This window comes from Octopus bimaculoides, chromosome 14 (genome assembly GCF_046866305.1).
Source record: "Octopus bimaculoides isolate indiv1 chromosome 14, ASM4686630v1, whole genome shotgun sequence".
Classification (NCBI taxonomy): Eukaryota; Metazoa; Mollusca; class Cephalopoda; order Octopoda; family Octopodidae; genus Octopus; species Octopus bimaculoides.
The window spans coordinates 48667364-48684036 of NC_142941.1; the positions used below are offsets into that span (position 1 = coordinate 48667364).

Here is a 16673-nt window from a genome sequence, read left to right on the forward strand (position 1 = left end):
GAGAGGTGTAGAAATTGTAAGGGAGGAAAAAATAGAGAAAGACTAAGAGGCATGAGAGAAGGAACAAGGGGAGAATAGAGTGGGATCGAGAGTGAGTGAAAGGAAGAGAGAGAGAGAGGAAGACGCAGACAGAGGGAAAATAAAAAGAATTCTAGGGAGGAAGGGAGAGCAAGAGTGAGAAAGAGGGTGGGAGGGAGAGAGAAGAAGTGTGAGGGCAGAAACAATAAGTTCTCCCCCCCTGACCTTGTACAATGCTTGCTCCCTCTTCCCTTTAAACCTTTCGTCTCGGCCAAGGAAGGGGCATCACTACAAACAGTTGCTTGTTAAGGCCGGGTTTGCAAGGTGTGTGTGTGTGCGTGGATAGGAAACGAAGAGGAGACCCGAAGCACAAGAGGCAGTGCTTGATTTAATAATAATAACAACAACAATAACAGCACCACCACTCACAACTCTCATCATCATCATCAACATAGAAAGTAATACAGTGACAGCTCCTTCGCATAGAGAAAAAAATAACTGTGTGTATATATATACACATATATATATATACATATATATATATACATACACAAACGCACACTCATATAATAATAATATATACATACATCTGTATGTGTGTGGTTTACTAAGCTAGCTATCTTCGTTTTATTTTCGCCCTTACAGCTTGGCTCCACCACATTTTCTGGGGTAAGTAACCTACATCGTTCAAACCTTTTTCTTGAGCCTTAAACGTTTTATAATTGCTGTTTGTTTGGCCTTGCTTTGCTTGTTGAGTCTTGCCATTTATCTGATTATTTCAATGTTCAGTGGTTTATATATATAACTCTCTCTCTCTCTCTCTCTATATATATATATATATATACACAGAGACACACATATGTATATGCACACACACATAAGCACATACTTACATATATATATCCATATATATACACAGTAAGAGAGAGAACGCCAAATAAATATGTATGTGTAAACCTTTGAAATTTTAATATAGAAGTGCGCGTGCGTTTATATATAGTCTTATACTCTTTCACTTCACTCTCCCTTTCTCATTCCTTTTCTATCTCTTTTTTTTTCCAGCCACCATTTTCTCTCTCTCTCATAACTTTTCACCCTTCTCTTTCTCTCTCTCTAATTGCGTCTGTACCTCTTAGCCTTTATATGTATCTATCTGTCTCTCTTTCTCCCTCCACACGCATCTCTCTCTATTTCTCCCTTTCCCTCCACCTATCTCTATCTCATAGTCTTTCTCTCTTCACCTTCTCCACCTGTTTTAAAGAGATTCTTCATTACCTTCCTTTTCATTGCCTCTCTTTCTCCCTTCTCTCTTGTTTTCCCCTTGCTTCCTCCTTTTCGTGTCTTATTTTTATTCTTTCCCTCCTGTTGATTCTTCTTGCCACTCTTCCTCCTCTCTCTCTCCCTATCCCTCTCGCTTCTCTTACGTTCTCACTAACTTTCTCTCGCTGCCACTGCTTCCCTCTCCCTCTTTCACCTCTCTCTCTCTTTCTGTATCTATCAACCACCTCCTCCCCCTCTCTCGGCTGACTACGTGTCCTCCTCTTTCCCTTACACACACACATATATGTGTGAATGTATGTATATATGTATGTATGTATACACACGTTCATAATGATCGTATAAACATAACCATAAGCGTAAATTATATTCACACTTAAGTATATGATGTAAACATATGGGTACCTGTGTGATTGTGTATGTGTATGTACACACACACACACGCACGCACGCACACACAAGTACGCGCGCGCGCACATTATTTAATAAATACAGAAGTTCAACTCTTTCCTACGCATAGATCCATGTAAATATACACAGACATCAATGATGTCACCTATAAACACCTGAAAGGCTCCATCCGTTTGCGATGCCAACGAGGAAGGGGCTCTCTTTTAAGGTTGTTTCTTGTTCCGCAATGGAGGCCGAGATTCCCGGATTCCACTTCCTAAAATGTCGTTTACTGCCCTTGAGGAGGAAGGTGTGAACGTCACAACATTTCCTTTCTTTCTGAAATAAAACTCTATCATGATCAAACCATATCATTATTATTATTAGAGTTGCTAATGACACCAGCAACAGTGGAGTGTCGGATAAGATTCCTTGTATCTGTTAACTTCCGATCCTGCCGAGATGCCTTTCATTCTTCTGTTTGACTTCTTCAGTTGATTGACAGACGCTCCATAAATCTTCGTCGATGTTGGTAATGTGTGTGACACTGTTCTGTCGTTATGTCTTTCAAAGTAAATAATACTTCGGGTTGCTTCTCAAAGGAATACTGTGGCTTTTCATGCCATTGTTATAAACCATCGCCAAAACCTAAGCCCAACGAAAGTCGTTCGGCTGTTAGACACCAGTATCAATGGATACCATTACTTGACTGTTATTTTATACTGTCGACTCCAGAAAGATGAAAGGCACAAAGTTGATCTTGGTAGAGTTTGAACTCAGAATATAAGGTGCCACGATTACATACTGTCAAACAACTGTCTCTATTTCATTCTACCAGAGTCGGTCACTGTATGCTCCCCCGTCGAAGTGTGCAGTCTTGTCCATGTCATAAACCATTTGTTATTAAAGGTAGAAGCGGTAAGATACAAGACAGGATTGATTGGTAGACTTTGTAGATTGTCTGACTGCAATGTTTAGTTGAATTCCTTTCTTGTTATGAGTTCAAATTTCACTGAGGTCAACTTCACATTCATCTGTCTGGTGTCAGTTAATTAAAGTACCAATCCAGTATTGACACTACTCACATATCTCTGACAATGTTGCTGCTGTATACCTATATTAATAAGGTTGTTGATGTGAATGGAACTATTATAGAAGTCTAAGGCAAGTCACGAAGTCCTGCTCATTATCTAGAACTTTGCTGCTATACAGACACAGTAATGTTATAGGTGTGAATGCAATGGTAATAGAAGGCTGAGACACGACATTACAGTATTACTTGTATATCAGGGATTGTGTTACCTCGGTAACATCCTGATGTGAATGGACTTAGATGATGACCTTGCAATATTTAGAGACATTATTTTTCTCTATATTTTAGCTGAGGTCAAATTTGCTTTCCATCTTTTCAAGGTGAATAAAATATGTACCAATTGTTATTGTTTGGCCTAAAATCAGCCTCGATCCAGCAGACTTATTTGTGATCAAAGGCTATCTTGTCCCTTTTAAGTACAGTATATCCAGGATTAGCCTACTGTTTCTAGCAGGTTCATTGACTATGTTGTGCTCTGTTGTGCTAAAGGGAGAAATAATTATTGTATACAAGCCAGCTAGTGTCTTAAACAAAAGAGAACTTGCATTACATCATCTCTTTGCCTTTTTTCATCTTTTTACTTGATAATGTCTTACATCAACATCACACAAATCCCACATTCGTTATATATTGTGTTGCAACTTACGGCTTAGTGACAGGAGGAAGGGGACAAGGTGGAATAATGGTAGAAACAATCCATGGACCATGTGGCTTCCTTGTTTGGAGACTTGGTCCACTTACTTGCTACCGAGTGGTTACTGTCATCCAGAAGTCAGGTGATAGTGTTGAACTAGGCAAGGGGTCAAGCATAGCAACTCAAGAACTGGCTCATCCAATGACTACAGTGTCCTTCCACTTGGTTTGAGTCACAGAACAGAGGCAGCTCTGATAGAAATGATTTACTCAAAGTCTTATGGTCAACTGGAAACAGCTGTGGGAGAAGTGACTTAGCCAACGTGCCATGTAGTTGTATTGAACCTAGAACCATGTGACTGCATGAAGCAAATCTCTTAACACATCACCCTACATGCACCAAACTGTTGACTAATATTATTCAGAAAAATATGACTTTTTTACATCTCCTTTCACAGCCTCTTACTGCACCTTTGTCTCTAAAGCCTGGTTTTATGTTTTACAGATTTACAGCTAGGTGAAAGATACCTCCCCATGTCACCTATACACAGGTAGGTGAATTATATTTCCCCATGGTACTTATATACAGACACAAGTTGGAAGCACAGTATTGATGTATAGTTAGACTGTATGAGCAGGAAGGAAATTCCAGAAGGTAAAAGTTCTGGGGAAAGAGGACCGGCTGATCTGTTCCGTGTGACTGTAAAGTGAAATAAATTATTTTAGTGTAACGGAGAAGAGTCCCATGGTTTAAGTAAACAAGTTGTCAGAGAAAAGATAAAGCGACAGAGAGATGGTTCCTGCCTTTAAATCTTAAATTTCTCATCTTCTTCACAATAAGATAATTTATTCTGCTTTGTGAATGTTTTCTGCTTGCAATTTGTTGGCGTAGATCACAACTGGTTCCTGGCTCTAAGCTCTTTTCCATTCTCTTTTGTGCAGACTGGTTTAATAGTTAGGTATAGTAAAGATGGCAAATGCCAGAGAAGTGTGTGTTTACTTATGGTTTTGTGTTTTCTAGTTGAGGAGCAGAGTCAGTTGTTGGAGTAAAAGGGTCAGAACTAGGTTAGGGGTTAGTGATTGTAGTGTGTTGGTAATTGAAATCTAATAGGTTCCATGGAGTAGTGAAAAAAATTAAAACTGTAACCAAAAGTTTATTAATCAGATGGAGACAACCATGTTTCTGAATGTTGATGGACTAACAGGACTTTGACTGTAGTCTAACATATCACTATCTAGCACTGTGGAGTACTTCAGATATATATAGCAGTACTCTACTATCCTAGAGTACTGCTACGTTCCTGTGTACTATTTCAGGTATGTCATAGTACTCCTTGGGGTGCTTCTGTTGAGTGATTGAGCTGTGAGTTTGGCTGTCATAAATATGAGGTCTGTTGCCCATCTCATTACCCTGCAGGACCTATTACAATGTCCATTTATCAGTGGTCAGTATTGGTCCCCCTCACCACTATGTCCTATTTTAGCTAGTATAGACAGTGTTAAAGACTGCCACTTCATTGTCCAGTGGCATTTGTTCAGAGGTCAGGGATAATGGTCGCATTTCAGAAAACTCGATCCATCAACGATGCACTTGTTCACTGCTTTTTGTATTGTTAGGTTCCTGAACTCTTAATATGAGGGTTGGACGTACTGCAGCACGTGCTACTCAAATGTGGACATTACTGTCATGGTACTGGATATTTCAGGAATCAAGATCCTCAAGAACAAGTCTGTAAGCTGGCAACTTTGCAGCTGAAGGCAGATCCATGCTGAAAAGAATTTGTAAGTTGGATTCAACATCTGGTTTGGTCCTCATCTTCTTGTGGATAGGAACTGGGACAAGAAGATGGAAGTGGAAAATGCTTACATTGCCATGCTTTGCCCCCAGAGAATGCCTGATTAGAATGGTATATTTGCTTTTTTCATTTTGTGAACAATTCTATGATTTTTGTGATTGATAGTTTGCAAGTATGCACTGAAATTCAGGAGAGATTTCTGCATGATGAATAGATGTTGTTGCCATTTATCAGACATACATTCTCACAAGCCAACGATTCTACCTGAACTGGGATCTTGGGTGGACTGCCTATATCAAGGCCAGACATTACCAGATGCTGTCATCTTTTTACTTGTTGACATTGGGGTTTGTAGAATGTCAAAATAATAAGTTGTTTCAACATCATGTTTAACCCTTTCGTTAGCAACCTGGCTGAAACCGGCTCTGGCTCTGAGTTCAAATGTCTTGTTTTCATAAGTTTTGAATTAAAATCTTCCCCCAAACCTTAGTCACAATTTATGGTCCTAACACTAGCTGTTATATTTAAAGTAATTGAAAGAAACACAGAGCAAATCAAAATAAATACAGTAGCGAAAGGGTTAATGATGTGAGTATAGATTTTACTAGAGGACTTTCAAGTTGAGGGTTTTGAACAATTTCCACAAATCCTTGTTACCAAGGGGTATTACTGGTTTAAGATCAGAGTTGTTGAGTGTATGGTTGGTTCAGGATCAAAGTTATAAGGAGCATTGCTAATTCATTGGGTTACTTGAAGCACCACTCATTCAGAATCAGAGTTTTAGGAAATATTGTCAGCTCAAGATTTCTCTAGTGTTCCTTTCCTAATCAGCATGTCACCTGTGTAATGTGGTAAAAATGTTACACCTGTCCATTCTCTGTCTCCCCTGTCACTATCCATGCCTCTCTGTCCTGTTAATCACATTGCATTAATAATGAGAGATTCCATTGGGTCTGTTACTATCTGATACACTTGCTACTACTGACTTTCTTACTGCTATCCATCCATCTCTCTCTCTCTCTCTCTCTCTCTCTCTCTCTCTCTCTCTCTCTCTCTCTCTCTCTCTCTCTTCTCTCTCATTGTGATACCTGCATAATGAAAAATTGTATCAGATTAGTATCCAATCCCTCTCTCAAGTGGGTAACTGCCATTATTGTCTCTCTCTCATTACTCCCTGCCATTATTGTCTGCCTTCCATTGCTCCTTCTAGCACTGTTTCTCACATTTCTCTCTTCTGAAGTTTCCCTTCAATCAGTCCCCCCCCCCCACATATTGTCTTCTCATTTCTCTCTCTCACCTTAGTTCATATTCCATGATGCCCCCCCCCCCGTCCTTCTTCTGTCCACTCCACTGTTCTGGTCCTGAACAAATAGACATTATAGAGCAGTGTGGACCTTTTTTTTTTGTTTTGTTAAAGCAGTGAACAAAGCAACTATCCTTGTGTTGGTGCTTTGAAAAAATGCCTCTAAGGTCCACTCTGCAAAGTGATTGAGAAATAGAGATTACGTTGGGTCAAGAGTGCCATCCAGTGTTGGAGAAGACTTTAAAAACCTCTCTGTTGCTGGTGCAAAATGATTGCTAAAAGGGATGGATATCCACTCGTGGCAACCATACTGAAATAAAATGTAGGAGTGTGACCTGACCCCTGATCCCTTCCAGGGTTCACACCATGATCAATCTGTTTGACCCTTCCCAACATGGAAAGCAGTTATGAAACATCGATGATAGCAACAACGATATATTTTCAAAGCTGAGTCTGGATGAGTCACGATTTAGAAATTTCCTAATTCTGATCCTCAGCCCAGATAAAAGCTCAGCCTTGGATTTATCCATGTATAATCCTAGGGTACTGCCACGTATCTGGGGTGCATCTGTAGAGAGATTGAGCTGCAAGTTTGACTGTCATAGATATGAGGTCTGTTGCCCATCTCATTATCCTGTGGGACCCATTAGAATGACAATCTGTCAGTGGTCAGTGTTGGTCCCCTCACCACAACCCCTTGGGTAGACTTCTTGTAATTCAAAAGGTACAGCTTTACCATATGCACTGTTTCGTGTAGATTCTGTCTGACAGTCACATTAAGAGTGCATTTGTGTCTGTGGAACATTCAACCACTTACACGTTAAATCAAGGGCAGGTAACTCACTTGATTGAACGGTCAAATCTGCATAATTGAAACTGATGGAGATATATAAAGTTCCCGAAAGAAACATGGATAAGTTTAAGCCTCCCTAAAAGCCAGTTAACGTTTTCAGTCATGTCCCTTATTACACTTGAAATAGACTCATCAGAACACTGACCATCGGTTCTATAAAGTGTGTATGTATATCTATCAATGTGTGGGGATGTGTATGTTACATGTATGTGCATGTGTGTGTGTGTGCAAACTTTCAGACCATCTGGTCTTGGGTTCAGTCTCATTGCATGGCACCTTGGGCAAGTATCTTCTATAGCACCAGGCTGGCCAATGCTTTGTGAGTGGATTTAGTAGATGGAAACTGAAAGAAGCCTGTTGTGTGTGTGCATGTGTATGTATACTGTGTATATATATATATATATATATATATATATATATATATATATATATATATATATGTATATATATGTGTGTGTGTTTGGAGCACACCCGAAATAGTTTTGCTTAAATGCTTGGATGGTTCATTAGAAGTAATTAATAGCTTTTGTTACTTAAGAGATGTAATTAGCAAAGGAGGTGGCAGCGCTGACAGTATATTAGTCAGAGTAAGAAGTGGTTGGAGAAAGTCTAGGGAGCTACTACTACTGCTGTCGGCAACAAGGTCTTTTCTCACAGAGTGAAGGGCAGATTGCATGATGCTTGGGTTAGAACTGTTGTAATGCTGCATGGCAGTGAAACATGAGGAGAACTGGGCATAAGAAGAATCCGATGTAGTGGGCAGGAAAGAAAACTGTGATGGTTTGGACATGTGATGCATATGAATGAGGACAGATGCATAAGGAAGTGCTCATCGTTTAATGTGGATGGAGGTTGTGAAAGTGGGAGACCCAGGAAGACATGGAATGAGGTGGTGAAGGCTTTTCTCAGGACTTTCAATCTCACCACGGAGATCACAAAGGTCTGGGATGGCTGGCAATATGCGGTTCTCAACAAAAACTTGCCCATCATGATGAGTTCTGGTTGAGCTGTGTGCCTGTATATATGTATATGCACAAACTGGGCCCTTTTCCCAGTTTTCTTTCCTCTCATGACAACCCTAACCCTAACCCTAGTTCTACTTTTCTTACCACCCAGAACCTCTACACTTGTTTTCCATTCTTCAACCATTAATCCCGATCTCTCCACCCATTCTTTCAATGATCCCCATCTCTACTGTGCCACCAAAGTATCTCTCCCCCTTTGCCACAATATGTCTCGCCCCTACCTCTATACACTTCATCTGCCACAATCCTCCCCATCTCCTGCAACCTATCCCACAACATGTCATCTCTCTTTCATCCTTCTGTTTATTGTATCTTCATGTTTATTCTCCAGTCGTTGTCCCCCCCCCCCAACACCACTTTATCAGACATCCATTAACCCTTATTTACTCACTCCTGGCACCCCTACCTCTTCCCTACCCACCCCATATTCTAAAGGTCCACCCTGACACCCCACCTCCATTTTGTTTCTATTATTCTTCAGCTCCACTTAATCACCCACCCCCCACCGTCCAAAATGTAAGTAACCTGTTCTGCTCTGCCCCTTTTCTTTCCCTTTCTAACCCTTGTTTGCTCCTCATTCTTCTAGCATTAAGTTGTCCCCCCCCCTCCTCTTGCAAACTGCATGGCTACCCCATTAGTGCTGCCAGTGGCATGAAAAAAGTAGCCCAGAACATTCTGTAAAGTGGTTGGTGTTAAGGAAGGACCCAGCTGTTAGGGAAGGGATCAATAGAAATGTGGGTGGAGAGAGAAGTATTAATGGAGGACAAAACAAGTGGAGTAGTTCTGGGTTATTAAGAAAAAGGGGAATCGAGAAAGGGTTACGGTGAGGAAGGTGGTGGGTGTCTTGAAGAGGAAGGAAATTGGGAAAAGGGCACAGTTGTGCATGTGTCAAATGATGATGATGATGATGTAAATGATAAAGGTTGATATATACATATATATATATATATACATATGAGGTTTAGCAAGCAGGCTCTTGGAGAAAAGGGAAACCCAAAGAGAACCCCCCCCCCACCTCTTACAGATTTGTATGATGGAATTGTTTTCTAGTCAGGAGTGTGAAACTGATGTTGTAAACTCTGATATTGCCATATCCATACTACTACTGCCACCCCCCTCGCCGTGTGTGTGTGTGCACGTTTGTTCCCACACCACTTGACAGGTTTGCTTGTAAGCTGTTTGGCAAAAAAATCCCAATGGAATCGGTACCAGATTTTCAAAAACGAGTCCTGGGGTTGATTTGTTTGACTGAAACCCTTCAGTGCAGTGCTGCAGCATGGCCGCAGCCTAATCACTGAAACTAGTAAAAGAAAAAAAATATCGAAGGAAAACAAAAATGTGTATGAGAATGAAAGAGAGAGAGAGAAAGAGGTTTGAAAAATTATGTAAGAACAGAAAGGAAACTTATCTCTTCACTCATTCAGTGAATCTGTGCATTCGTTTTTTGCAGAGAACTGTGTGTGTGTGTGTGTGTATGCACATGTAAAAGTATGCATGTGTGTATGAATATATATATATATATGTGAGTGTGTGTATGTGTGTTTGTGTTCCTTTTTTTACTTTTCTATGTAAACCTTTCTCATATGCATCATTATGTTAAGTGTGTGTATATGCTTGAGCTGATGCATCTCTGTGTTTTTGATGTGAATATCACCCCCCCCCCTCCCTTCTAAGTATTTATTTATGCGTGTGTGTGTGTGTGTGTGTGTGTGTGTGTGTGCGTGTGTCCATTATACTGTGTATGACTTCATGAGGAATGACTTGTACTTTCTGTTTAAGTGTTGCTTGTGTTCAGGTCCTGCTTAGCACGTTATTGTCATTTTCTTCTCATTCAGAATCAGTGACAACATTTTCTGAAGTGTTTGCATGATTATGAAAAAAAAAAAAAAAAAAAAAAGAATTTCTTCTATTCTGGGTCTTCCTGGGATCAGATTCCTTAGAAAATTTGTTTAGACACAAGGGTTTTTATGCCTGAAGAGTTCATAGCTTAAAGCATTTTATTGTGAGAATGGTTTAGTCTAAAAACAAGAAATACACACAGAAACAGAATTTAAATGTTAGTAGTAGCTGTAGTAGTAGCTGCAGTAGTAGTAGTAGTAGTAGTAGTAGTAGTAGTAAGATGGATGTGGATGTGTGCAATATAGTATGTGTGTGCAATATTGTGTGTGTGTGCATGATATTGTGTGTGTGTGTGTATTATTGGCAGAGTCAGGGGTGTGTGTAGTTAAAAACCCCACTTTGCAACACCATGGTTCCCGGTTAGATACTGCTGTGTGATACAGCTGGAGTGTCTTCTATGCTTGGGTTGACATGGGAACTGTGCGTAAGCCGACTAAATACACCATCTCTTTCTCTCTCTCTTTCTCTCTCCACCTCAAAGAACATACGTTGCATCTGGAACCAACCCTGAATCAGCTCTACAGTTTCAATTGGATTTGGTACTTCCATATCTACAGTATCCTACCAACCCATGATTCCTTCATGGTTGTTTTATCTCACTGTGAACTCCATGTTATTGTACAACCTAGCCATTTCTGGCATTCTACATGTTGATCTGCCCAGATTCTAATGAATTCTATAACTAATTAATTAATCTCTCTCTCTCTCTCTCTCTCTCTCTCTCTCTCTCTCTCTATATATATATATATATATATATATATATATAATGTATATATATATTTTTAGACATATATATATATATAGATAGATAGATAGATAGATAGACATACGCACACACACACACACACACACACACACACACATATATATATATGAGTTGAAAAATTGATTAACTGACTCAAAGTATGTTTAAAATTGATTTAAAACCATGTGAGAGAGATAAGTCGTCTAACAGTGTCAGCCAATCCAATTGTTTGGATCTGTTGTTGTAAAGACACAACACCAGTTGGACTGAAGAGAGTCACTCCTAACTGCATTTGTGTTTATTGTCAGAAAATGTACAAAAGCCAATATTATTGATTTGTCTTCCTTCTTTCTTGAATTTCATATTAAACACTCTTAAAGGAGTTTTGTTTTCTTTTTCCCCCCTTCTAATTGCATGAAGAATTCCAAGCAGGCAGAACACTTCTAAAGAGCTTTTCTACTATAGGCACAAGGCCTGAATTTTTGGCATAAGGGTGGGGGGTGGGGGGTGGGGGGGGGGGGCTAATCGATTTCATCGACCCCAGTGCATAACTGGTACTTATTTAATTGACCCCGAAAGGAGGAAAGGCAAAGTCAACCTTGGTGAAATTTGAACTCAGAACATTTCTTCCAGCTTGCTAACAATTCTACAGCACTGCCAGCACACCGACTTCGGTCAGGTTAAATTTAGATGTTCCCTTAGATTTAAGGTTTTTGGGGTTTAGTAGAAGGGAAGGTTTAGGTCTGAGATTTCTGTTCAGGGTTTAAGGATGTAAAAGAGAAAAGAGACTGGAACGACAATGATATGGTACTGAATCATTCCGTCCATCCTACCCTGATAAATAAATTTATTGAGGGAGATATAGTCAGGTTGATTATTGGTGAGGTAGATAGATGATTGGATAGACGAGACAAACAGACAGATATATTCATGGATGAGTAGAGAGGATGACAGATAGACAGATGGATTGATGCAGAAATAGATGAATAGATGAATGAATAAGACACACATAAATTCATGGATGAATAGATGGAAAGAAAGATGGATTGAAATAGATACACACACACACACATCACACACACACACACACATACATATACATACATGCATACACACATACATGCATATATATATATCATATATATATATATTTTCAATCCCCAACTACCCGTTTAAGTATGCATTCATATATATATTCACAAATATACACACAGAGAAAGGAAGAGAGGGGGACTGTTAGAGAAATACACAGTTCATGTGTTTCTAGTGTTCAGCCACCAAATCCATCCACCCGTCCACCCATCCGTCCATCCGTGCCTTCATCCGTTGATCCATCCATCCATCCATCCGTGCCTTCATCCATCCATTCATCCATCCATCCATTCATCCACCCGTCCACCCATCCGTCCATCCGTGCCTTCATCCGTTGATCCATCACTCAGTTGTGTTATCAGCAAAGGACGACAGCAACAACAATGGTTGTGATGATGATGATGATGATGGTGGGGTACAGACAAGGCAAGGAGAGGAATGCGAGGTCATCTGGGAAGTAGGATGCTTATAGGTACCCATTAGTTTGGACTAGATTTTGCAATACTTAGAAATCAATAAATATTGAGTAGTAACTACCAACGGCACTACCACTGCTCTTCACAACTGCTACTACTACTACTACTACTACTAATGGCGGTGGTGGTGGTGGCGATGGTGGTGGTGGGGGGGGGGGGTAGGTTACTTAGCAAAAGTGAAAGAAAAAAAAGGTGATATTGGGTCTCTGAAGATTTTGAGGTAGATTGACACTTGTAGTTGTTACTGGAGTTGCTATCCTCTCTCTCTCTCTCTCTCTCTCATTCAGTCTGTGTGTCTGTCTCTCTTTCTTTCTCTCTCTCCCTCTCCCTCTCTCTTATTCAGTCTATCTGCCTGTCTCTCTCTCTCACTATTTCATGTTGGTGGGGAAGGTTTTACACATGTGCTTGTAAGGAAAAGGTAGAAGGTTTAAGAGGGGAGCGTTAGACAGATAGATATATGCGGTGGTGGGAGCGTGGAGATAGGGGTGGGGTGGGGGTTTAGAAGACAATGGAATAAAGGAAGAAGGACTATGGGTGTGTGATAGTCCTTTTCTCTCAGAGACATTGTTGATTTTGACAGGGAATCAAAATATGCCTGTGGAAGATTAGTTAGTGGTAGACATAAAGGTTAGTCTTCTTCCTGTCTCTTCCTCTCCGTCTGTGTGTGTGTGTGTGTCTGTGTGTGTGTTATGTGCAGATAGAATTGAATCCCAATAATAGCAGTTGCTGCTGCCTTAAAGTAAGTTCCTTCTTTTCCTCTCTCTCTCTCTCTCTCTTTCTGTCTCTATTTAATGTATCATCATCATCATCATCATCATAATCATTTAATGTCAGTTTTCTATACTGGCATGGATGGATTGCATGGTTCTGACAGGATCCGACCAAGTTGAAGAACTGATTTCTGTTCCAATGTCTGCTTTGGTATGGTTTCTATACATGGATACCCTTCCTAATGGAAGGGTATCCATACAAAGTGTGCCGGCAGGGTGCCTTTTTTGTGCCACCCCTGTTTGTCAGTTTGCCATGGAACCCATAAAACTAAACAGACCCCCCCCCCCCCACGGAAGTGACTTAAAGTATGGTAAAATGAATAGGCTTGTTGCTGTTGAAGAGCTACATGCCCCCCTCCCGGGTATTATTTTAGGGTAGGCAGGTGGTTTTGGGGTAGATCTGCAAAGATAATGGTGGAGGAAATGTGAGAGTGTACCCTCAAGGTACAAGATGAATAGAAAGGAGTGTGGAGATAGATCAGGGTGGGTGGAGGAGAGTGATGGTCAGAAAGGGGAGGTGGATGTGGTAAAGGGTGAGGGAGGGTGGAGAGGTGGTTGATGGTAAATATAAGTTGGGGAGGGAGGAAGGTGATAACATTGAGGGGGGTGAAGAGCCACTGGATAATAAAACTACAAATAGGGTGGTGGGGAGGGGGGAGATGACAGGTGAGCGTGGGTGATTAAAGGTTGCAAGATTGTGGGTGGGAGGGTGAGAGACATAATGACAGGTGTGGAGGAGGATCAGAGGTGTGTGTGTGTGTGTGTATATATGTGCATATGCATGCTGTGTGTGTGTGTGTGTGTGTGTAAGCCATGCAAGTATGGAAAGCATAGGTGGCGGGCTTAGATAATGATGATGATGATGATGATATATATATATATTTGAAAAAATGGAATAAGAATGATTTTTCTGATAATCTTCCCCCCCATTTTAATGATTAGATGTTTACAAATCATATCGTGACTTTTGCCTTTTTTTCTCTTCCGTGATTAAAGGAGATTTTTCTATATTGAAAAGGGTTCTCTGTTTAGGATTGAATGTCTTGCGTAAAAGCAATTTTCAAATCGTTCTGGGTTTTTTTTTTCTGTCAAAAGTTTTTTAACGTAGTTTTAGTGTCTGTCTGGGTGTTTATACACACACACATGTATATATACACATGTATATATATATATATATATATATATATATATATATATATATCAGATCAGATCAGAGCCTGGTGCAGCCGTTGTCTCTCCAGACCTCAGTCAAACCATCCAACCCATGCCAGCTTGGAAAATGGACGTTAAACGATGATGATGAAGATGATGATGATGATGATATATATTCCTTTATTCTTTTGTTTCAGTTATTTGACTGTGGCAGTGCTGGAGCACCGCCTTTAGTCTAACAAATTGACCCCAGAACTTATTCTTTGTAAGCCTTAGTACTTATTGTATCAGTCTCTTTTTCTGAGCTTCTAAGTTACGTGGATGTAAACACACCGACATTGGTTGTCAAGCAATGGTGTGGACATACAGATACACACACTCAAACTTCTTTCGGTTTCTGTCTACCAAATCCACTCACAAGGCTTTGTTCAGCCCGAGACTATAGTAGAAGACACCCACTTGCCCAAGGTGCCTTGGGATTGAACTCAGAACCTTACGTATATATGTCAGAAATTAGAATGAGAAAGACATAAGAAATTATGCAGTGCACTCATAGGTGAATATATATATATTGAGTTCTCTAAACCTCCATAGACAGAATGGTTATTTCTTGCTGCTTCCATTGTTGAAGAAGCCCTTTAGAATTCATGCCCTATGCAGTGTCAGGTAGGGGTCTGATCTAAAGTCATTTAAACCTCTGTGGTTTAAAATAATCTGCAAACAAACATCAGGATCTAAAAGTTAATGCTTCGTTTATCAGAAGTGTTTAAAAAGTCCTCTCAAAGGGATCAGGTCAGAAATGTGGCAAGACTTGCTTTCCAACCTAATAATTTATTTGTGTGTGAGCAAACGTGTACGTCTTACCTCTGGGTGTGTTTGTATTGTGTGTATATCTTGATAATTTTTCTGCTGGTTAATTAATGTGGTTGTGTGGTGTTTCTATATATGTGCATGTAATAAAAGTTTTAAATGTCTTAATTTTCTATCCCCGTCTCCTTTACCCCCATCTGCAGTCTTTTGCACCCCTTCTCAACCCCTACAAGTTTTATTCATATATTTTACTCAAGGCATCCACAAATCACCAATAGACATGGCAATTTTAAAATTTATGTCATTGGTGTAAATAGCCTTTGAAATAGCAATTTTTTTATATGTTATTTGTTATATGTTTATGCTTGTGTGTGTGTGTGTGTGTGTGTGTGTGTGTGTGTGTGTGTGCTTTCGTTTATATTTGTATATGTTTGTATTTATGTGTATTTATATCTATCTGTCACTCTCTCTCTCTCTCTCTCTCTCTCTATGTGTCTATCTATCAATCATCATCACCATCATCATTGTTGTTTAATGTCCGTTTTCCATGCTGGCATGGGTTGGATGGTTTGACTGAGGACTGGCAAGCCAGAAGGTTGCACCAGGCTCCAATCTGACTTGGCAAAGTTTCTACTGCTGGATGCCCTTCCTGATGCCAACCACTCCGAGAGTGTTTGTACATGCACCCACTATCTAATTTATCTATCCATGTATCTATCTGTCTGTATATTTATCTTTACATATACATATACTTACATACATACATGCATACATACATACATACACATACATACATACACATACATACATACATATATATATATATATATATATATATATATATATATATATATATATATATATATATACATTTAGTTAGGAATTTGGTCTGAATTGGTTTAGAATCGGTGAGTTCTACTTCTTGGGGAGGCAAATACCTTCTGCTCTTATCTATCATCTCATGATTACCTTCTCTTTCCAAGCTCTTCAGAGACGGAAAAATAATTTGTTGGTCAGAATGAAACACCTTTTGTAGACTTTGTGAGGCATGCCATCTTATCCGGGATGCTCTTCAATCATGTCTTTTTATTAAAGTCCTGGGGTTCTTCCATCTGGAAGTTTCCAAGATCAAATTTGGTTCCTGGTGCTGTTAGTTTTGGTGTCCCTTGCTTTGGTGATACAAGGGATATCTCAAAGACTGTCAATATAGGTTTTTGCACGAGGGTGTCTCCAGATTGTCCTTGCTGTATATCAAGTGACTATTTCTGCTCTCCTGAAACAGACCTTTCGCGAGTACCCCTGCTGCTAATTTGATCACTTAGGTAACGAAAACCATCTAA

General features: G+C 39.9%; 1 protein-coding gene across 7 annotated transcripts in view; it reads left to right on the forward strand.

Annotated features, from left to right (window-relative positions):
• The first annotated feature begins 273 nt into the window (after positions 1–273).
• LOC106875546 (uncharacterized) overlaps positions 274–16673 on the forward strand; it is a 35053-nt gene continuing 18653 nt past the window's right edge. Inside the window, exons 1-3 of one of the 7 annotated variants that reach the window (XM_089362887.1) lie at positions 274–687; positions 3918–3963; positions 5030–5319. The gene's annotated coding sequence lies outside the window, so the exon portion shown is untranslated. Of the gene's footprint in view, positions 688–3917; positions 3964–5029; positions 5320–13272; positions 13341–16673 lie in introns of those variants that run through there. The other 6 variants (XM_052972879.2, XM_089362888.1, XM_014923744.3 and 3 more) reach the window with 6 other exon arrangements.